This window comes from Callithrix jacchus, chromosome X, assembly GCF_049354715.1.
Source record: "Callithrix jacchus isolate 240 chromosome X, calJac240_pri, whole genome shotgun sequence".
In the NCBI taxonomy this organism is placed as follows: Eukaryota; Metazoa; Chordata; class Mammalia; order Primates; family Cebidae; genus Callithrix; species Callithrix jacchus.
The window spans coordinates 55,741,199-55,764,858 of NC_133524.1; the positions used below are offsets into that span (position 1 = coordinate 55,741,199).

The 23,660-nt window shown below is 38.2% G+C and overlaps 2 pseudogenes; both read right to left on the minus strand.

Annotated features, from left to right (window-relative positions):
* Positions 1-290: 290 nt before the first annotated feature.
* On the minus strand, positions 291-5,599 carry LOC100385082 (ATP synthase F(1) complex subunit beta, mitochondrial pseudogene; annotated as a pseudogene).
* Positions 5,600-6,994: 1,395 nt separating this feature from the next.
* LOC100385439 (large ribosomal subunit protein uL3 pseudogene) lies at positions 6,995-11,884 on the minus strand (annotated as a pseudogene).
* Positions 11,885-23,660: the final 11,776 nt, after the last annotated feature.

Consider the following 23,660-nt stretch of genomic DNA (forward strand, 5'->3'; position numbering starts at 1 on the left):
ATGCCAAATCTCAGTGACATGCAATTTAGTTATGTAACAAACCTACACATGTACATACTGAACCTAAAATGAAAGTCGGAAAAAAGCAGATGGAATAAAAATTAGTTCTAATTTGGAAATTGAAAGTTATTAACAGCATTTTTGTTTTTTGAGGGGTGTACATTTTATTAGAAACCATAAATGCTTTTCAGAAGACATCTTCAATCAAGGTTCTTGTGTGGCCTACACAGAAAACTGAAGCTTTTTGGATTAGGGGCAAAGAGAGGGACAGTACAGAGGACAAGGACCCCTCACAGTGAATGGCCTTCAGCTAGCTTATCAGCTTTTGCCATAGCTTCTTCAATGGGTCCCACCATATAGAAGGCCTGTTCTGGGAAATGGTCATATTCACCTAGCAAAATCGGCTGGGATCCTTTGATGGTATCCTTCAGGGGTACCATCTTCCCCATATGACCTGCAAAGATCTCAACAACATGAAATGGCTGAGACAAGTAATGCTGTATTTTCTGTGCAAAGAGCATGGTCAACTTGTCATCCTGAGAAAGTTCATCCATACCCGGGATGGCAATGATGTCTTGGAGGGATTTGTAGTCCTGTGGGATCTTTTGCACCCCATGGGCAGCATCATAATGCTCATAGCCAACAATGTTGGGATCCATGATACATGAAGTGGAGTCTAGAGGATCCACAGCTGGATTGATGCCTAACTCAACAATGACATGTGACAGTACAATGGTAGTATCCAAATGGGCAAAAGTAGTAGCAGGGGCAGGGTCAGTCATGTCATCAGCAGGCACATAGGTATCCTGTACAGAGGTGACAGATCCTTTCTTGGTGATGGTAATTATTTCCTGCATAGTACTCAAGTCAGTGGTCAGGGTAGGCTGATAGCCCACAGCAGAATAGATTCAGCCCAATAAGGCAGACACCTTTGTGCCAGCCTGTGTGAAGCAAAAGATGTTATCAATAAATAGCAGTACATCTTTACCTTCTTTATCTGTGAAGTATTCAACCACAGTCAATTCAGTCAGGGCTACCTGGGCATGAGCACCAGGTGGTTCAGTCATTTGACATGTATGAGCACTACCTTGGAGATGGCATGTTTTAAGTTGATAAAACCAGATCATGGTATAAATCATTGCCCTCATGGGGTCCTGTCACCAACACCAGCAAACACAGAGTAACCACCATGGGCTTTAGAAACATTGTCTATTAACTCCGTGATCACTACAGTCTTGCCAACTCCAGCACCACCAAAAAGTCAAATTTTGCCACCCTTGGCATAGAGAACTAGTAGATACACAACCTTGATATCGGTCACCAGGATTTCCTGCTCAACGCTCATTTCCATGAGCTCAGGAGCTTCAGCATGAATGGGAGCAAATCGTTTGGTTTTGTTGGGACATCTTTCATCAGGCTCCCCAGTGATATTCGTGGTTCTACCTAGTCTTAGGACCAACAGGGATTTTGCTTGGTGCACCAGAATCCAGGACTTTTTGGCCTCTAACCAAGCCTTCTGTACCACCCACACCAATGGTCCTTACTGTGCTCTCACCCAAATGCTGGGCCACCTCCAAAATCAGCCTGGTCTCCCTGCCTTGCACTGCCACCTATTTAGGATAGGTGGTAGTCCTTCATCAAACTGGAGATCTACCACTGCATTAATGACTGCCATAAAGTGCCTGGTGACAGCATCTGCCTTCAACAAAGGACATGTTTGTGCTGCATTGTCCCTGGCATGCTGGACTGCTGTGGGAATGGCCTGCAGTAAGTGCTGAGCTAGGGGTAGCGATGCTGAAGGACTGAGTCCCTGCAAGGCCTTAGAGGCTGAGGCAGTGGCCACATGACCCACAACATGGTGGAGTCCGGGTGGTCTAGCACTTTCAATTTTGAAAGGTATTACTTTTGTAGAAACTGACTTTTTTCTGCAAAAAATCTCTAAAATGTGATCGAAACAACTCTTTCTAAATTTACTTACATTTTTAAATCTAAGCCCTGTACTATGTATGCAATTTTTTAATTTAAATGCTTTGAAGAAATATGTATTCTGAGCATACAAAAACCCAGAGGTGATTAAGAGTTCGGCATTAACTTATGATGGGAAAACGAAGTGGTCAGAAATGTTTTTCAGACATTTTCAATTAAATTTGTTTTAAAAATAAACTAATTTCCCTGGCCATTTCAACTTATTTTTTTTGCAGCAAATATTTATGGACTTTTATAAACGGTTTGTTACTGTTTCCTGATTTACTAGTATTGATCTTTTGAATATGGATTGGGTAATTCTTTCTTATAATTGAAGTGGAATATAGAGCAGAATCCTACTGAAAAGGTTTGTGATAACATGTTGCAGCAGATATTCAGTAAATAGCTGCATGATATTTGAGTAATCATTTAAAATTGATTTTACTTTTTAGAGACATTTTAGGTTCAAAATTGAGCAGAAATTATAGAGCTCCCTTCCACACACCAACTGCTCCACAGTCAACATCCTACAACAGAGTGGTACATTTTCTACAAGTGATGAACCTGCACTGACAACATTATCTCCCAAAATCATGGCTTACATTAGAGTTCAGACTTGGTGTTATACATTCTCTAGGTTTGGATAAATGTATACTGATATGCATCTACCATTATAGTATACAGAATAATTTCACTGACCTAAAAATCCTCTAAGCTTTACCTGTTCACCCATTTCTCACCCCTGACACCTGGCAATCACTATTTTTTTACTATCTTTTATCACTGTAGTTTTGCCTTTTCACGATCTTTCATCTCTGTAGTTTTGCCTTTTCCAGCATGTCATCTGTTGGAATCCTACAGTATTCAACCTTTCCATATATGCTTCTTTCACTTAGAAATATGCATTTAAAGTCTCTCCAGGCCTTTTCATAGCTTGATAGCTCATTTTTTAATTGTTGAATAATATTCCGTTGTCCGGATATACCACAGTTTTGCTGAAGGGCATCTTGGCTTCTTCCAAGTTTTGTCAATTATGAATAAAGCTATTATAAATATCTGTATGCAGGGTTTTTGGTGGACATGAGTTTTAAACTCATTTAGGTAAATACCAAGGAGAACAATTGCCAAATCATATGGTAAGAGTATGTATAGTGTTTTAAGAACTGCCAAACTGTCTTCTAAACTAGCTATACTACTTCACATTCCTACCAGCAATGAATGAGAGTTTCCATTGCTCCACGTACCTGTTAGCATTTGTTGCTGTCACTGTTACGGATTTTGGTCATTCCAAGGGATGTGTAGTGGTATTTAATTTGCATTTTCCTCATGGCATATGATGTTGAGCATTTTTTTGCATGCTTATTTGCCATGTATATAGCTTCTTTGCTAAAGTATCTGTTCTTGCCTTTTGCCCATTTTAAAATATTTTTGTATTATAGTAATTTAATTTTATTCCTGTATTATATCAATTTAATCTCCATTACAACACAGGACTTAAAGTTTGTAAAATAATTTCAACGTTTATTTTATTTGTTTTTTTATTTTTATTTTTTTTTTAATTTTTTATTGGATTATAGGTTTTGGGGTACATGAGCAGAGCATGCAAGACAGTTGCGTAGGTACACACATGGCAGTGTGCTTTGCTTTTCTTCTCCCCTTCACCCACATTTGGCATTTCTCCCCAGGCTATCCCTCCCCACCTCCCCCTCCCACTGGCCCTCCCCTTTTCCCCCCAATAGACCCCACTGTTTAGTACTCCCCTTTCTGTGTCCATGTGTTCTCATTTTTCATCACCCACGTATGAGTGAGAATATGCGGTGTTTCATTTTCTGTTCTTGTGTCAGTTTGCTGAGGATGATGTTTTCCAGATTCATCCATGTCCCTACAAACGACACAAACTCATCATTTCTGATTGCTGCATAATATTCCATGGTGTATATGTGCCACATTTTTCCAATCCAGTCTATTATCAATGGGCATTTGGGTTGATTCCAGGTCTTTGCTATTGTAAACAGTGCTGCAATGAACATTCGTGTACATGTGTCCTTATAGTAGAACGATTTATAGTCTTTTGGATATATACCCAGTAATGGGATTGCTGGGTCAAATGGAATTTCTATTTCTAAGGCCTTGAGGAATCGCCACACTGTCTTCCACAATGGTTGAACTAATTTACACTCCCACCAACAGTGTAAAAGTGTTCCTTTTTCTCCACATCCTCTCCAGCATCTGTTGTCTCCAGATTTTTTAATGATCGCCATTCTAACTGGCGTGAGATGGTATCTCAATGTGGTTTTGATTTGCATCTCTCTGATGACCAGTGACGATGAGCATTTTTTCATATGATTGTTGGCCTCATATATGTCTTCTTTCGTAAAGTATCTGTTCATATCCTTTGCCCACTTTTGAATGGGCTTGTTTGTTTTTTTCCTGTAAATCTGTTTGAGTTCTTTGTAAATTCTGGATATCAGCCCTTTGTCAGATGGGTAGACTGCAAAAATTTTTTCCCATTCTGTTGGTTGCCGATCCACTCTAGTGACTGTTTCTTTTGCCGTGCAGAAGCTGTGGAGTTTGATTAGGTCCCATTTGTCTATTTTGGCTTTTGTTGCCAATGCTTTTGGTGTTTTGTTCATGAAGTCCTGGATGGTTTTGCCTAGATTTCCTTCTAGGGTTTTTATGGTGCCAGGTCTTATGTTTAAGTCTTTAATCCATCTGGAGTTAATTTTAGTGTAAGGTGTCAGGAAGGGGTCCAGTTTCTGCTTTCTGCACATGGCTAGCCAGTTTTCCCAACACCATTTGTTAAACGTGGAATCCTTTCCCCATTGCTTGTTTTTGTCGGGTTTATCAAAGATTGTATAGTTGTATGTATGTTGTGTTGCCTCCGGTGCCTCAGTTTTGTTCCATTGGTCTATATCTCTGTTTTGGTACCAGTACCATGCTGTTTTGATTACTGTTTATTTTAAATTCAGAGTGTACGTGTGCAGGTTTGTTACATGGGTATGTTGCATCATGCTGAGGTTTGGGATACAAATGATCTTGTCATCCAGGTAGTGAGAATAGTACCCAAGAGTTAGTTTTTCAGCCCTGATGCCCCCTTCTTTTCTTGCTTCTCCAATAGTCAGTCCAGTGTCTAGTGTCTAGCCCAGTCCAGTGCTGACACCTTTATGTCCTAACGTGTTGCTCCCACTTATAAGTGAGAATATGAGGTATTTGGTTTCCTGTTCCTGCATCAATTTGATGAGGATAAGTATTTGATCATTGTTTAATCAGATTTTTTATTTTCTTATTTGTGAGTTGTAAGAATTCTTTGTACATTTTAGATAATAATTTTTCATTAGATATGTATTTTGCAAACATTTTCTCATAATCTGTGGCATGTCTGCTCTTTCTCTTAGTGTTGTCTTTCATAGACAAGTTTTAAATTTATATGTATTGTTTCATTTCAATAGCTTTTGGGCTATACGTGGTTTCTAGTTACATGGATGAATTGTATAGTGAAGAAGTCTGAGATTTTAGGCCACCTGTCAGCCTAGTAGTGTACATTGTATAAGTAGTTTTCTATTCCTTTCCCTCCTTCCACCCTCCCAACTTCTCAGTCTCCATGTCCATATTACAGCTCTGTATACCTTTGCATACCCGTAACTTAGCTCCTACTTATAAGTGAGAATATACAGTATTTGGTTTTCTGAGTTACATCACATAGGATAATGAACTCCAGTTCCATCCAAGTTGCTGCAAAAGCTATTATTTCATTCTTTTTAATAGCTGAGTAGTCTTCCATAGTGTGTTGAACATTTTCTTGATGGACACTAGGTTAATTCTATACCTTTGCAATTGTAAATTGTGCTGTAATAAACACACGTGTGCTGGTGTCTTTTGAATATAATGACTTATTTTCCTTTGGGTAGATAACCAGTAGTGGGATTGCTGGATTAAATGATAGATTTCCTTTTAGTTCTTTGAGCAATCACCATACTGTTTCCCATAGAGATTATAAATACTAATTTATATTCCCATCAGCAGTGCATAAATGGCCCCTTTTCACTACATCCATGCCGACATCTGTTATTTTTTGACTTTCTAATAATGGCCATTTTTGCAAGGGGATGGTGGTATCTCATTGTGGTTTTAATTTGCATTTCCCTGATGATTAGTGATGTTGCTTTTTTTTACACACCTGTTGGCAATTTGCATATCTTCTTTGAGAAATTTCTATTCATGTTGTTTGCCCACTTTTTAATGGAGTTATTTGGGGTTTTCCTTCTTACTGATTTGTTTGAGTTCCTTATAGATTCTAGATATTATTCCTCAGTCAGATGCAGAGTTTGCAAATATTTTTTCCCATTCTGTAGGTTGTCCATTTACCATGTTGATAATTGCTTTTGCTGTGCAGAAGCTTTCAGTTTAATTGGGTATTCATTTATTTAATTTTGTTTTGCTGCATTTGCTTTTGGGTTCCTACTCATAAATTAATTGCCTAGGCAAATGTCTGGAAGAGTTTTTACTCGGTTTCCTTTGGAATTTTTATGGTTTCAGGTATTAGATTTAAGTCTTTAATCTATCTTGAGTTAATGTTTTTATGTACTGAGAGATCAGGATCCAGTTTTATTCTTCTACACATGACTACCCAGGGAAACTGAATCGAGTGTCCATTCTCCAGTGTATGTTTTTGTCTACTTTGCCAAGGACAAGCTGGTTGTAGGTATTTGGCTTTATCTCTAGCTTCTCCATTCTATTCTGTTGGTCTTTGGGTCTACATTTAATACCATGCTGTTTGGTTACTATTTCCTTGCAGTATAATTTGAAAATGGGTAATGCAATGCTTCCAGATTAGTTCTTTTTTCTTAGAATTAGTTTGGCTATTCAGGCTTTTTTGGATTCATATGAATTTTAGGATTGTTTTTTTCTAATTCTGTGAACAATGATGTTGGTATTTAGATAGGAATTGCATTGAATCTGTACATTGCTTAGCACAGTATGGTCATTTTCACAATATTGATTCTTGCAATCCATGAGCAGGGGATGCTTTTCTATTTGTTTGTGTCATCTATGATTTCTTTTTACTTGTCAGTGGAAAATAACTTTTACTGAGACCCCAAAAGCTGGAAAATTTGTTCCTGGCACTAAGCTTCTTTCTTTGCAACTTTGTCTTTCTTGAGTGGTCCCATGAATGCTTTCTTTTCCTCCTTGGTCTGGAAGTGGCCATGGCCAGACTTGAAGGTGGTGTCAGTCTTCTCCAGACTGACCTTAAGTTTGGTCTGCAACAGCAAGGACTTGTGGAGGGTGAGCACTCACTTCTTGGTTCCCACTAAACAACCTTTCAGCATGACAAAAATCATTGGTCACTTCACCATAGGGGACAAAGCCACCCAGATGGTTGATGCTCTTGTCAGACAGGTCATAGTCAGTGGAGGTATTGTTCTTGATATGTTAACTGTCCTCGATAGGTAGCCCTAGCCAATCTTAAAGATCTTCTTGTTGACCTCAGTGCAGTGATGGTGGCCTGACAAGTGTATGCCACAGGGAAGGCTGCACTAACATGATGCCATGCTCTAATGTAGGCCACCTTGCACAGGCCTTGGTGGGTCTTGAGTGGCAGCTTCTTGCTGTGCCAATGACTGATTGGCCTTTGTAGCCAATCAGTCTACAAAATTGGCCTTTCCAGCCTTTTGTAGCCTTTGCCTGTGGTCATCCCAATGATGTCAATCATTTCTTCCTGATCAAACACGTGGTTCACAGGTACCTGATGCTTGAGCCTCTCCCAGGCCCAGTCCAGCTTCTTTTTTTTTTTTTTTTAATTTTACTTTAAGTTCTTCGGTACATGTGCAGATCTTGCAGGATTGTTACATAGGTATACAGATGACATGGTGGTTTGCTGCCTCCATCCCCCTGTCACATACATTAGGTATTTCTCCTAATGTTATCCCTCCCCAATCTCCCCACACCCTGCTATGCCTCCCTTAGCCCCCAAACCCCCAACAGACCCCAGTGTGTGATGTTTCCCTCTCTGTGTCCAAGTGTTCTCATTGTTCAACACCCACTTATGACTGAGAACATGTGGTGTTCGGTTTTCTGTACTGTGTCAGTTTGCCGAGAATGATGGTTTCCAGATTCATCCATGTCCCTGCAAAGGACATGAATTCATTGTTTTTTATGGCTGCATAGTATTCCGTGGTGTATATGTGCCACATTTTCTTTGTCCAGTCTATCTTTGATGGGCATTTGGGTTGGTTCCAGGTCTTCACTATTGGGAACAGGGCTGCAATGAACATATGTGTGCATGTGTCTTTAAAACAGATTGATTTACAATCCTTTGGGTATATATCCAATAATGGGATTGCTGGGTCAAATGGTATTTCTATTTCTAGATCCTTGAGATATCGCCACACTGTCTTCCACAATGGTTGAACTAATTTACACTACCACTAACAGTGTAAAAGTGTTCCTATTTCTCCACATCCTCTCCAGCATCTGTTGTCTCCAGATTTTTTAATGATCACCATTCTAACTGCTGTGAGATGGTATCTCAATGTGGTTTTGATTTGCATTTCTCTAATGACCAGTGATGAAGAGCATTTTTTCACATTTGTTGGCTTTATGTATGTCTTTTGAAAAGTGTATGTTTATATCTTTTGCCCTCTTTTTCAAGGGGTTGTTTTTTTTTTGTATATTTGTTTTAGTTCTTTGTAGATTCTGGATATTAGCCCTTTGTCAGATGGGTAGCTTGCAAAAATGTTTTCCCATTCTGTTGGTTGCTGGTTCACTCTAATAATTGTTTCTTTTGCTGTGCAGAAGCTCTTTAGTTTAATTAGATTCAGTTTGTCTATTTTGGCTTTTGTTGCCATTACTTTTGGTGTTTTAGTCATGAAGTCATTGCCTATGCCTATGTCCTGAATGTTATTGCCTAAGTTTTCTTCTAGGGTTTTTATGGTGTTAGGTCTTACGTTTAAATCTTTAATCCATCTTGAGTTAATTTTTGTATAAGGTGTAAGGAAGGGGTCCAATTTCAGCTTTCTGCACATGGCTACCCCAGTTTTCCCAACACCATTTATTAAAGAGGGAATCCTTTCCCCATTGCTTGGTTTTGTCAAGTTTGTCAAAGATCAGAAGGCTGTAGATGTGTGGCATTACTTCCAAGGCCTCTGTTTTGTTCCATTGGTCTATATCTCTGTTTTGGGACAAGTACCATATTGTTTTGATTACTGTAGCCTTGCAGTATAGTTTGAAGTCAGGTAGCAGGATGCCTCCAGCTTTGTTCTTTTTGCTTAGGATTGTCTAGGCTATGTGGGCTCTTTTTTGGTTCCATATGAAGATTAAGGTGGATTTTTCCAGTGCTGGGAAGAAGGTCAATGGTAGTTTGATGGGGATAGCATTGAATTTATAACTTATTTTGGCCAGTATGGACATTTTCACATTATTGATTCTTCCTATCCATGAGCATGGAATGTATCTCCATCTGTTTGTGTCCTCTCTTTTTTTCTTGAGCAGTGGTTTGTAGTTCTCCTTGAAGAGGTTCTTTGTTAGTTGTATTCCTAGGTATTGTATTCTCTTTGTAGCAATTGTGAATGGAAGTTCACTCATGATTTGGCTCTCTGTTTGTCTGTTATTGGTGTGCAGGAATGTTTGTGATTTTTGCACATTGATTTTGTATCCTGAGACTTTGCTGAAGTTGCTTATCATCTTAGGGAGATTTTGGGCTGAGATGATGGCATGTTCTAAATATACAATCATGTGGTCTGCAAATAGAGACAATTTGACTTTCTCTTTTCCTAATTGAATACCCTTTATTTCTTTTTCTTGCCTGATTGCCCTGGCCAAAACTTCCAATACTGTGTTGAATAGGAATGGTGATAGAGGACACACTTGTCTAGTGCTAGTTTTCAAACGGAATGGTTCCAGTTTTTGCCCATTCAGTATGATGTTGGCTGTGGGTTTGTCATAAACAGCTTTTATTATTTTGAGATATGTACCATTGACACCTAGTTTATTAAGTGTTTTTAGAATAAAGAACTGTTGAATTTTGTCAAAGATCTCAGCATCTATTTAGATAATCATATAATCATGTGGCTTTTGTCTTTGGTTCTGTTTATGTGATGGATTATGTTTATAGATTTGCTTATGTTGAAACAGCCTTGCATCCCCAGGATGAAGCCCAATTGATCATGATGGATAAGCTTTTTGATATGCTGTTGGATTTGGCTTGCCAGTATTTTATTGAAGATTTTTGCATCAATGTTCATTATGGATATTGGCCTGAAATTTTCTTTTTTATTTGTATTTCTGCCAGGTTTTGCTATCAGAATGATGTTTGTCTCATAAAATAAGTTAGAGAGGATTCCCTCTTTTTGTATTGTTTGGATTAATTTCAGAAGGAGTGGTACTGGTTCCTCTTTGTACATCTGGTAGAATTCGGCTGTGAACCCTTCTGGACCCGGAATTTTTTTGGTTGATAGACTATTAATTGGTGCCTCCACTTCAGACCTTCTTATTGGTCGATTCAGGGTTTCAACTTCTTCCTGGTTCAGGCTTGGGAGGGCAAGTGTCCAGGAATTTATCCATTTCTTCTAGATTTACTGGTTTATGTGCATATTGTTATTTGTAGTAATCTCTGATAGTAGTTTGTATTTCTGTGGAATTGGTGGTAATATCCCCTTCATCATTTTTTATTACATCTACTAAATTCTTCTCTCTTTCCTTTTTTTATTAGTCTAGCTAGCAGTCTATCTATTTTGTTGATCTTTTCAAAATACCAGCTCCTGGATTCATTGATTTTTGAAGGTTTTTTTGTGTCTCTATCTCCTTCAGTTCTGCTCTGATCTTAGTTATTTCTTGTCTTCTGCTAGCTTTTGAATTTGTTTGATCTTGCTCCTTTAGCTCTTTTAATTGTGACTATAGGGTGTCGATTTTAGATCTTTCCTCACTTCTCATGTGGGCATTTAGTGCTAACAATTTCCCTCTAGACACTGCTTTAAATGTGTCCCAGAGATTGTCGTACAATGTGTCTTCATTCTCATTGTTTTTGAAGAACATTTTTATTTCTGCCTTCATTTCATTATTTATCTAGTAGTCATTCAGGAGCAGGCTGTTCAGTTTCCATATAGCTGTGTGGTTTTGAGTGAGTTTCTTAATCCTGAGTTCTAATTTGATTGCACTGTGGTCTGAGAGACTGTTTGTTATGATTTCTGTTATTTTGCATTTGCTGAGAAGTGATTTACTTCCAATTATGTGGTCAATTTTAAAATAAGTGCAATGTGGTGCTGAGAAGAATGTATATTCTGTGGATTTGTGATGGAGAGTTCTGTAAATGTCTATTAGGTATACTTGGTCCAGATCTGAGTTCAAGTCCTGGATATCTTTGTTAATTTTCTGTCTTGTTGATCTGTCTAATATTGACAGTGGAGTATTAAAGTCTCCCACTATTATTGTGTGGGAGTCTAAGTCTCTTTGAAGGTCGTTAAGAACTTGGTTTATGTATCTGGGTGCTCCTGCACTGGGTTCATATATATTTAGGATAGTTAGCTCTTCTTGTTGCATTGATTCTTTTACCATTATGTAATGCCCTTGTTTGTCTCTTTTGATCTTTGTTGGTTTAAAGTCCGTTTAATCAGTGACTAGGATTGCAACCCCTGCTTTTTTTTGCTCTCCATTTGCTTGGGAAATCTTCCTCCATCCCTTTATTTTGAGGCTATGTGTGTCTTTGCATGTGAGATGAGTCTCCTGAATACAGCACATCAGTGGGTCTTGACTCTTTATCCAATTTGCCAGTCTGTTTCTTTCGAATGGGGCATTTAGCCTGTTTACATTTAAGATTAACGTTATGTATAAGTTTGTTCCTGCCATTTTGATTCTAGTTGGTTGTTTTGCCCATTAGTTGATGCAGTATCTTCATTGTGTTGATGATCTTTACCATTTGGTACATTTTTCGAGTGTCTGGTACCAGTTGTTCCTTCCCATGTTTAGTGCTTCTTTCAGGAGCTCTTGTAAGCCAGATCTGGTGGTGATGAAATCTGTCAGCAATCGCTTGTCCATAAAGGATTTTATTTTTCTTTCACTTATAAAGCTTGGTTTGACTGGATATGAAATTCTGGGTTGAAAGTTCTTTTCTTAAAGGACTTATCCATTTCTTCTAGTTTTTGTAGTTTATGTGCATAGTGGTATTCATAATAATCCCTGATGGTTGTTAGTGTTTCTACGCAGTCAGTGGTGATATCCCCCTTTGCATTTCTGATGGTGTTTATTTGAATCTTCTTTCTCTTATTCATTCTTCTAGCTTGTGGTCTATATACATTTATAATTTTTCAAAAAACCAGATCTGGGATTCATTGATCTTTTGAATTTTTTAAAATGTCTCTATCTCCTTCAGTCTAGCCCTGATTTTGGTTATTTCTTGTCTTTTGCTAGCTTTGGGGTTTCTTTGTTCTTGGTACTCTAGGTATTTTAGTTGTGATGTTATGTTGTTAACTTGAGATCTTTCTAACTTTTTGATGTAAGCATTGAACGCCATGACTTTCCCTCTTAATGCTGTCTTCTCTGTCTCCCAGAGATTCTGGTAACTGTATATTTTTCTCACTAGTTTCAAACACCTTCTTGATTTCTGCCTTAATTTCATTATTTACCCAGAAGTCATTCAGGAGCAGGTTGACAATTGTTTGGTTTTGAATGAACTTCTTGGTCTTGAGTTTAAATTTGATTGTGCTGTGGTCCAAGAGACTGTTTGCTATTATTTCAGTTCTTTTGTATTTGCTGGGGAATGTTTTACTTCCCATTATGTGACTGATGCAAGAGTAAGAACTTTATGGCAATAAGAAGAATGTATATTCTCCTGTCTAGGGTGAAGAGTTTTGTTGATATCTATCAGGTCCACTTGATCTAGAGCTGAGTTTAGGTCCAAAATATTCTTGTTAATTTCCTGTCTTGACAATCGTGAGTAGGAGGTTAAAGTCTCCCACTATTATTATGTGAAGTCTAAATCTCTTTGAAGGTCTTTAAGAACTTGTGTTATGAATGTGGATGCTCCTGTGTTGGGTGCATATATATTTAGGATAGTTAGCTCTTCTTGTTGAATTTAACCCTTTATCATTATGTAATGCCCTTCTTTGTTATTTTCAATTTTTGTTTGTTTAAATTGTGTTTTGCAAGAAACTAGGATTGCAACCCTTGTGTTTTTTCTGTTTTTCATTGGCTTGGTAGATTTTCCTCCATCCCTTTATCTTGAGCCTACATGTGTCATTGCATCTGAGTTGGGTCTCTTGAAGATAGCACACAAATGGGTCTTGGTTCTTGATCCAGCTTGGCACTCTATGTCTTTTATTGGGGGATTTAGTACATTTACATTTAAGCCCAGTGTTGATATGTGTAAATTTGATCCTGTCATCATGTTAGCTGGTTATTTTATAGACCTTTTTATGTGGTTACTTTGTAATACCACTGTTCTGAAGTAGAGTGTGTTTTTGTAGTGACTAGTAACAGTCTTGGTTTTTCATATTTAGTGTTTTCTTCAGCAGCTCTTGTAAGACAGGTCTGGTGGTAACAAATTCTCTCAGCATTTTTTTCTGAAAGAAGATCTTATTTCTTCTTTGCTTATTGTATTAGTCTGTTTTCATGCTGCTGATAAAGACATACCTTAGACTAAGCCATTTACAAAGGAAAGAGGTTTAATGGAGAACTCACAGTGCTACATGGCTGAGGAAGCCTCACAATCATGGCAGAAGGCAAGAAGAAGCAAGTCACGTCTTACATGGGTGGCAGGAGGCAAAGAGAGCTTTTGCAGGCGAACTCCCTTTTTAAAAAAAACTATCAGATCTCATGAGACTCATTCACTATTACAAGAACAGTGCAGAAAAAACCCTCCCTGTAATTCAGTCACCTCCCACAAGATTCCTTCCATGACATGTGGGAATTGTCAGAGTTACAATTCAAGGTGAGATTTGGGTGGGGACACAGAGCCAAACCATATTACTTATGAAGCTTAGTTTAGCTGGCTATGAAATTCTGTATTGGAATTTCTTTCTTTCTCTTTCTTTCTCCTTCCTTTCCTCCCTCCCTCCCTACCTTTCTCCCTCCCTCCTTCCCTTCCTTCTTTCCCTCCCTCCTTCCCTGCCTCCCTCCCTCCCTCCCTTTCTCTCTCCCTCCTTCTCTGTCTCTCTCTCTCTTTCTCTCTTTCTCTTTCTTTTTTTGGACAGAGTCTTGCTCTGTCATCCAGGCTGGAGTGCTATCTCGGCTCTCTGCAACCTCTGCCTCCCAGGTTCAAGCAATTCTCCTGCCTCAGCCTCCCAAGTAGCTAGGATTACAGGTGTGCCACCACACCCAACTATTTTTTTTTTATTTTTAGTAGAGATGGGGCTTCACCATTTTGGCCAGGTTGGTCTTGAACTCCTGACCTCATGATCCACCCACCTTGGCCTCCCAAAGTGCTGAGATTATAGGCATGAGCCACTGCATCTGGCCTGGATTTTCTTTCTTTACAGAATGTTTAATATTGGCTCCCAATCTCTTCTGGCTTGTAGGGTTTCAGCTGAGAGATATTCTGTTAGTCTACTGGTCTTCCTTTTGTAGGTGACCTGGCTTTTCTCTGTAGCTGCATTTAACATTTTTTCTTTCATTTAAACTTTGGAGAATTTGATGATTATGTATCTTGGAGATGATTGTCTTATGGAGTATTTTACTGGGGTTCTCTGTGTTTCCTGAATTTCATTGTTGGGCTGTCTTCCTTGGTTGGGGAGGTTTTCAGGCATAAAACCTGAAATACATTTCCCAAATTGGTTCCATTTTTCCCATTTCTTTCAGGTACACCAATGAGTTTTAGTTTCACTCTCTTTACTTAATCCCATATTTCTCAGAGGTTTTGTTCATTCCTTTTCATTATTTTTTCTCTATTCTTATCTGCCCATCTTATTTAAGAAACGTAGTTTTCAAGCTTTGAGATTCTTTCCTGTTTGAATTATTCTGCTATTAACACTTATAATTGCATTATGACATTCTTGTAATGTGTTTTTCAGCTCTATAAAGTTAGTTACATTCTTCTCTATCTTGGCTACCTTGTCTGTCGGATCCTGCTATGTTTTACCACGATTTTTAGCTTCTATGCCTTGGGTTACAGTGTATCCAGTGAACTTTGTTCCTATTCATATTCTGAATTCTTCTTCTGTCATTTCAGCCTTATCAGCCTCAGCCCAGTTCTGAACCCTAGCTGGAGAGGTGGTGCAGTGTTTTGGAGGGAAAAGGGCACTCTGCTTTTTGAATTTTCAGCGCTCTTGCACCAATTCTTTCTATCTTTGTGGGATTATTTACCTTCAGTCTTTGAGGTTGCTGACATTTGGATGAGTATTTTGTTTTCTTTGAACAGTCTAACCACTTTCCCATAGGGTCGCTGTGGTTCACTTAGGGTCTGCTTCAATCCCTAGTTGCCTCAGATTTTTCAGTACCTGAGGGTATCATAAGTGAAGTCTGCAAAACAGCAAAGATGGGTCTTCCCCTTCCTCTGTGAGCTCTGTCCCAGAGAGGTTTGAACTTACTGGTAGCCTGAACACACCTGTAGGAAGTAACTGGACCTCCCCACATAGGAGGTCTCTCCTAATCAGGAGGAATGGGATTGGAATCCCACTTGAAAGAGTAGTCTGGCCATGTTTGTGTAGAGCAGCTGTGCTGTGCTGGGGATACATTCCAGCCCCTGGTCACCTCAGACACTTTGCAGAATGGGGGCCAGAATGGCTAAGATGCCCAAACAGCAAAGATGGTGGCCTGCCTCTTCTCCTGGGAACTTTGTCCTAAGGAAGCCTGAAATCTCTATCCGCTGGAGAATACTGGTTGGGATAGCTAGAGACCCTGTTTGGGAGGCCTCACCTGGTGATGAGGAACAGTGTTGGAGACCCTGTTAAAAAGCAGTCTGGCCACATTTCTGTGGGGCTACTGTCCTGTGCTGGGGTACCACTTCCATCTCCAATCTATCAGCTTGGGCTCTCCAAAGCCCAAAGGCTAGAACTGCTAAGTCACCCAAACAGCAAAAATGGCAGCCCACTCCTACCTCTGGGTGCTGTGTCCCGGGTAGTTTTCAAATCTCTTCCAGCCAGAGAACACAAGCCATTTTGGAAGAGCAGATGTGCTGTGCTGAGGGATCCCCTCTGCCCCTAGTGTGAACCCTCCAAGGCTCGCAAGCTGGAATGGCTAATTTTGCCAAATTGCAAAGATGGTGGCCTATCCCTCCCTCAAAGAGCTCTGTCCCACATAAGCACAACCCCGCTACCGTGGCTGGCTGGGTCTTATCCTGTGAGGTGCCATGGAAGTGTGGCTCACAGACCATCACTGTTTGGACCCTTGGATTCAGCCTCTTATATACCAGACTACTCTTTTGAGCCTCTGATATACCCTTATATACCTCTAAGGGTATACACAGGAGTCTAACCTCCCTCATTGGCAGAGTTGCAGTTACTTTTGCTGGAAAGCCCGGAGCCAGAGTATCTAAAGCTCCTGGGTCTCTGCAGGTGCCTGAGCAGCTACTCTGCTGAGGCTCCACATAGCTCTGTGTCTCAGACTGAAGGCCCTGGTGGAGTAGTTTAATGAGAGGACCTCCTGATGCAAAGATCCATGGGAGAAGCATGGTTTCTTGGGGTCACATATTCACTCACCACTCCCTTGTTTGGGGAGGTTCCCTTAGCTCCATGTTGCTTCCAGGTGGGCCGTCATCCTGCCTTGCTTTTCTCCATTCTCTGTGGTTGGAGTTATTTCCTTGATTAGTACCAATGCAAGCACCTGGATGTTTCAGTCGAAGGTGCTGTGTTTACTCGCTTCTCTTCCTCTCCGTGACAGCCATGCACCCTAGCTGCCTCCAGTAGGCTATCTTGCTCATTCCCTTTTAAGCTTTCCTTTTTATTGTTATTGTTTAGATTTGTTGTTAATATTTAAATTCAAATTCAAATATTCTTTTTCTTATTTGCCAATGTTTTAAAATCTTAATTTGCAAATTAACTGAAGATGACTGTCTCCAAAAGCTGTTAACATTTTTGTTCTTTCTGTACAACATATATTGAATTTCTAAATATTTACACATTAAATAGAGTCATCAGCAGAGAAATTTACTTTACCTGTTTATGACTGCTGTCACCACTTTTCACTTTTTAAATTTATTTAGTTTCTATCTAACATTTTTTCAGTCCATGATATCATATTGCGCCTATAGTCTTGCTTCAGATTTTGAGAGGAAAACGTAAATTTTGAGAGGAAATGGTAAGGTTCATGGTCCAAAAGGATTTTGATTAATTTATTGAAGGTCAGAGGTAAAAATCCCAGTGTTAGTTGAAACTATTTCATGCTATGAGGGACAGAAATGTGAGTCTTGTTTTGGCAGGACATTAATTACCAGAATGTAGTGAATTTCACAAGATTAGTCACATCTTTCTGCAGGCCAATTATTCCTTCTTTGCTTGCTTAGCAATGTTTTAATGAATTTTTAATTCTGCAGGTTGGTTCGAAATGAATGTTTTCAGTCATCATTTCATATTTTTGCACATTTTGAACAACTTGTATTAGTTATTGCTTGTTGCATAACCAATGTTACCTCATGATTTAGCAGCTTAAAACACAAATATTCATTGTCTCACAAAAGTTGAGGGTAAGGAATCCAGGAGCAGTTTAGCTGGGTGGTTTTGGCATAGAGTTTCTCATGAGATGGTAGTCAAATTATTGGCTAGGACCACAATCATCAGTCCATCAGTCATCTAGAGGCTTACATTCTGCTTCCAAAATGGCTTTCTCACATAGCTATTGGCTGAAGACTTTAGTTTCTCACTACTTGGGTGAGAACTAAAGAACCATAGGGTTCTTCATGACATGGCAAGAGAAAGGGAAAGAAACAGACACAGAGAAACTAATGTATTTTATAACCTAGACTTAATGGTTACATACTCTCACTTCTGCTGATTGCACAGACCAGTTCTGGTACAATGTTAGAGGGAACTGCACAATAGTATAAATGTCAGAAGGCAGAGATGATTAAGGGCCATCTTAGATTTTTGTCTACTACTACATAACCTGTATAGACTTTATAAATATTTCATAGGTCCTGAATAGAATAAATATTTACTGGCTTTGACATGTTTTAAATAACTTTTCAGCTAGTAATAATTTCTTATTTTTATTTTATATTTTATTTACATGTATGCATGGTTTCCTCTTCTAATGTAAATTTGACATATGAGTCCGATTTCATTACTTCGTCTTGAGGAATCTTTATTTACTCATGACATTAAGACAAGCCTTGCCAAATAGGATAAATAGATACAGGACCCTTCATTAAATTCAGATTCCAGATAGATAACAAATAATGAGACACACTTATAATAAAGATCATAAAATTTATTTTTACCTAAAATTCAAATTTAATTAGGTGTCCTGTATTTTATCTGGCAACCTTAACTCAGAACTACTTTGTTTCTACACCCTTTCAGACTAAGACACTGCTCCACCCGCCAACACACAAATACATTCTGGATGTTCTTCATTAGCATAAAACACTCCAAGTAGATATCCTTTAACTAACTTTCCCTTGATATGTTCAGATCATTGACTAGATAAAGGGATTCTCTTGCATATTGCAAGTAGACATCTTCTTTTGAGAGGAATCTTGTCCCTCTGGTGAAATTCTCTTACAGTCACTATGGCTATTTTCCCTATTTAGAATAAACCAGACCTCAGAAAGTGTGCTTCCATCCTTTCTTTACTCTGGCACTTGACACTCTGTCCCAGGTCTATATTGGGAAGAGCAGCTAGTTCAATTAATCTCTTATGAGTTTTAGCATTTTCAAAATTTATAAGAATATTCTCATTTTAAAATTTTAATTATTTTTGTGAAATTATGAACATTGTGTTTCTAGATTAATTTAATAATTGTCTATAGCTGAAGAGGAATTATTTAATTTAAAAAGCTTGGAAATTGTGAGGTTGATTAGGAATTTCTTTCCTCAGTCCTGGAACATTAAAACATGTTCTTCCTAAGTCACCTTTCTAAATTAAATGCGGGTACAGAAAGTAGGGCCAGCAAGACGAGTCATAAATAGCAGATTGAGCACCTTCCTTCATTGAGTTTACCTGGCACTTCCTTGATTTCTGAAAAGAAGGAATTCAACCACTAACTCTCCTGAGCCTTTTTCATTAGTGCACCAGGATAGGTTTTGTAACTTGCTTTAATATCTTGAAAGTGTGGGCAGCAGTATCATTTTAGACTTACCGAAGCTCCAGATCTCCAGATGACCAGTTTACAGATCTAATGTACTAGAAAGGGCATAGAACAGAGTATTTTCACAAGCAAACAAGACCCACACTAACCATGCTCCTGACACTGTAAGTAGCATGCAGTGTAGCAGGCCCTTCCTAAATGAAAACACCATAAGACAAAATTACAAAAAATGTAGTTATAGATCTAATTGGTTTTTATTCATGATTCATTAATCAAGGTTACCTTCATTCTACAAAATGGAATGAAAGCTCCTGCTGGACAATAACAGAACAGTAGATTTTGCAGGGTGGGAATAAGAAACTAAAACAATAGAAAAAAAGCTAGTTGGTTAATATAAGGCTATTTTAGGTTACTTTTCTGTAAGGGTTAAAGCAGAAGGGACTTCCTTATTATGCTGATGCAGGTAGACTGGAATCCTAATTTCAAAAAAAAAAAACTTGTCTGTTCAGGACCTATTTGCTTCCTTAAAGCTTCAGATCCATTATGTACTGTTTAGCATGAGTGACTCAATTTTGATTTGATCTGGTCTGCTGTGGCCTAGTGCAGGGGCTCAGTTCAAAATAATGGCCTCCTATCGTTTTTGTCTAAAAGAAGTAAGAAACAGCAAAGGAAGCAGAGCCTTTTATTTGAGGGACCAGAGGAGAGGTAGAAGTGTCATTGAATCAAGACTCCCTAAATTTTTCTTAAATTCTGCATTCTCATACCTCTTTCAATTATCCTGTTATCTTGCCCATAGTGTCGGGCTCCTCTCAAGTTCTACTCCAGATTGACTTACATTTCAATTTATTCTCAATTCACTGATTTAATTCCTTGGCTCAGTTTACCTTCTTGCCATTGCCAGGTTCTGCCTACTAACAGTTTTATAATTGAATCCATATTGGTCTAGCTTTAGCCCCAAGCAGCCCTTTCTAGAAGTGACCAAGCATTGGGTATATACCTAGAGGGGTGCTTACAAGAGAAGACATTCTCCAAAGACACACATATTTATCTACAAATGGTGTAAAGTATCACTTTTTGTGCTTATCTTCATAAAGATGAGAGAATGAGTCACCTTTTTCCAAGAATGAATGGCTTAATCACCCTAATCACGCTTCTGTTTATTAACCTTTTGTTTTTCAAATAATTATTCTATATATATGAACAATTTTTAATAATTAAAAGTATGGTAGATACATCTTTCTGAACATATATTGAAATGTTCAGACATGGAAAATAAATACAATGTTAAAATAGACATAAAAGTCTATTAAAACCATCTTTATGAAATACAAAAACAATAACACCCCTTGATTCTGATAAGTGCACAATTTGTTTGGGGGAGAAAAGTTTAAAAATATTCATTGCAATAGTAAAAACAAAGGATCAAAGATTTTAAAAAGTGACAGGAATAAACTTGTGGTTTGGGAGTAAAAGCAACAAAACAATGCTGAAAAGTAATTCTTAAATGGTAAAAAGAGTGATTGTAAACGATTTATGACCATATTATTTTGACTTTGAAAGTTTGTTTTCAAGGAATCTGAATCTTCCCAGCTGGGAAATTTCCAGTTATCTTCTACAGAGCTCTCAAGATTTGCCCCAGTACGTATCTGAGTGACAGCAAGTACAGTAATACCCCTTCTAGTTAGTATCTGCGGTGATACTAGAAACTCAAGCATTCCTTTAGGAGGGCAGTTTCAGAAACCCCAGAAGCCTAGGACCTCTCACTAAAGATGGTTCAACCATCACGTGACTTAGTAGACTGCCTCAGGCCTCTCATATGCTTATTTAGACTGTAGATTTCTAGCTAGAGAAAATGCCCTCCATTGTTGTGTAATCTGTGAATGGTGATCTCTGTGTCTTTTTACATAATCATCCTTCTTCATTCACACAAGGGTGGTTTGTGTAGGTTAAATGTAAACCTCATGTTTGCTACCTAGACATGCAGACTCTTATTTCCACACCCAAACCTGAAATGGGTATCAGAATATTTTCAGACTTTTCAAGAATAATCCATTCATATCAAAGCAGTGAGTAAGGATTTCAGGGAGCAGATGAAGTTTATTCCTCAGTGTTTCACCAGAAAAACCTGCACTGGCCACATTCTCTAACCAGAAAGATTCCCCTCTATATTCTTCTTTTAGGAAGCCTCTAAATTTCTCTAGATCTTGTCCTAATTGGTTATCAGCTACCGTTCACTCCCATCACAATAGAACAATTATAAATCAAATGTAAGAATCTCTCAGTTTCTAAAGCTAAATTGAACACTCTACCCATTACTAAATTCTGTCTTGAAGTATGTAAAAAGACATTTAGTATTCTAAGGCTAAAAACAGCAGTCAGAAAAAAAATCTCCTCCACTTATTAGAATTCACTTCCTTAAAAGGCAGTAAAGAAGATAGTCTGGGGAGAAATGCCAGATGTGGGTGAAGGGGAGGAAGGCAGCAAAACACACTGTCATGTGTGTACTTATGCAACTATCTTGCATGTTCTGCACATGTACCCCAAAACCTAAAATGCAATAAAAAAAAGAATTTTAAATAAGCCTTTTTTCCTATGGATACATATACAATATAAATGGGCATATTAGTGTTGTTGTTTTTGTTAGGTAGGATGGAGACATTGAGTCTCATGTTACTTCATTAGCAGCATCCACTCAGATGACCACTGACAGATATCTATTAGAAGCAAATAGAAACGGTAGCAAATAAAATATAAAATACATACAGCATGCTGTCACTCATTTAGGGCTTAAAGTCACTTGGACCCATGGAACTGGCATTTGGACCAAAAGGAATGTATTGATCTGTGTTTCACTGCTTACACACTAATTGTAAGCACATAATTGCATTATAGCCTTGTATCAGCTATCAAAACTAGGTTATTCAACTCTAGTATTTGGCGTAGAATTTTAAGACCGTCACTACCACATTAGAGCAGTTTGCTACAGAAAGGTATGCATTAGGCAGATGTCTTTTTACCACTTGCTTTCTCTCTTAATAATGCAGATAACAGTTATGAGGCCCTATTAAGTACCAGGTGCATTTTTGATGTGTTACCTGATTTAATCCTCACAATATCCCCCTGAGTCAAATGTAATTATCATATTTTATAGATGAGGAATACCAGACATGGAGAGATTAACTGACTAAAGATCAAATAGCTAATAAGTTGTGAATACAGGTCTGCTTTAACTCCACACACCCTGTATTAATCACTATACTATAAAGCTCTCTGGCATCTGGCATTCTGACTTTTCTTAAAAGAAAATAAAAAGAAAGAAAATAGTCCAAAGTGGGAAGAGTAAACTTTGTTTGGAGACTAGTATTTTCCCTTACGAAGAGGCTCAGCTACATTTTACTGGTAGTACAATGTGAAGACAGTGCAAAGAGAAAATAGCTGGGTGACAGGTGGGATTGCTAAGCAACAGTTTATGAAATCCAGTGAAACCATGGCAATGGAACACTATGGTCCTAGTTACTGATCCTATTCAACATTCAAAAGTAAAAGACACAGCTATCAGGAACATCTGGTAAGATAAATTAAGAGTGCTATAAGCTTTGGAAATGCAAGTCATCATCATCATCATTATTATTATCACCAGCACATATGAAACAAATAATCCAAGCAATCGGTGCATTTCAAACAAATAATTGCTTCATTAAAAATGTCATTGTTCCATATATAAACTGTGTACTAACACATCTTTAAAATTTATTTTCCTTGTGAAATGAATTTTCTCCTTTCTTTTCTTATCAAACACAGCTCTTCACTTTGATTAAACAATGGATCTGTGCTACTCCTGATCCATTGTTTACTCCTGATCTACTGCATTTTAAAGCATTTTGGATTTACAGCATGCTTCCTGACAATGTGTTTCTGACAATGATGCTCAAACAGGTATTATCATTCCCATTGTATAGAAGGAAAAATTGGGCTTTAAGGAATTTAAGCAACTTCTTCAAGGGCACACTATTAGTCAATATCACATTCTAAGCCTATACAGAGGTCTACTTCTAGACAAGAGCTTCTTCCACTCAAAGTACTTTTTTATAATTTCCTAAGCCACATAGCTATCTGAGTATCTGACCACGGTCATGGTCCCTTCCTTTGTCCTTTTTGATGCTTGTGTCAGCTCCTTGGGCTTTGTCAGTTATTACATACTCCTCGCCCCAGATATCTGCGTACTAAGTGTTTGATCACAAAAATGGACCCTTGATCTAGCAGCAACTTAAAACTCTGCTTAAATTTCTGCCTCGCACATCAGCTCTATAAACAATGAAGGCAAAAGCTATTTTTTCACAAGACCCTTTCAGGCTAGAGAAACACCTTTTTTCCTCTTTCTTATTCCCAAGATTGTCTATATAGGGTAGACTTCCACATTTGATATGAAACATATCCGTTAAGGATTGTGTATAATACCTTAGAGGATAGAAATTCATGTTTACTGAAAGTCTGATCATTCCATCCTCCATCATCTCATGTAAAT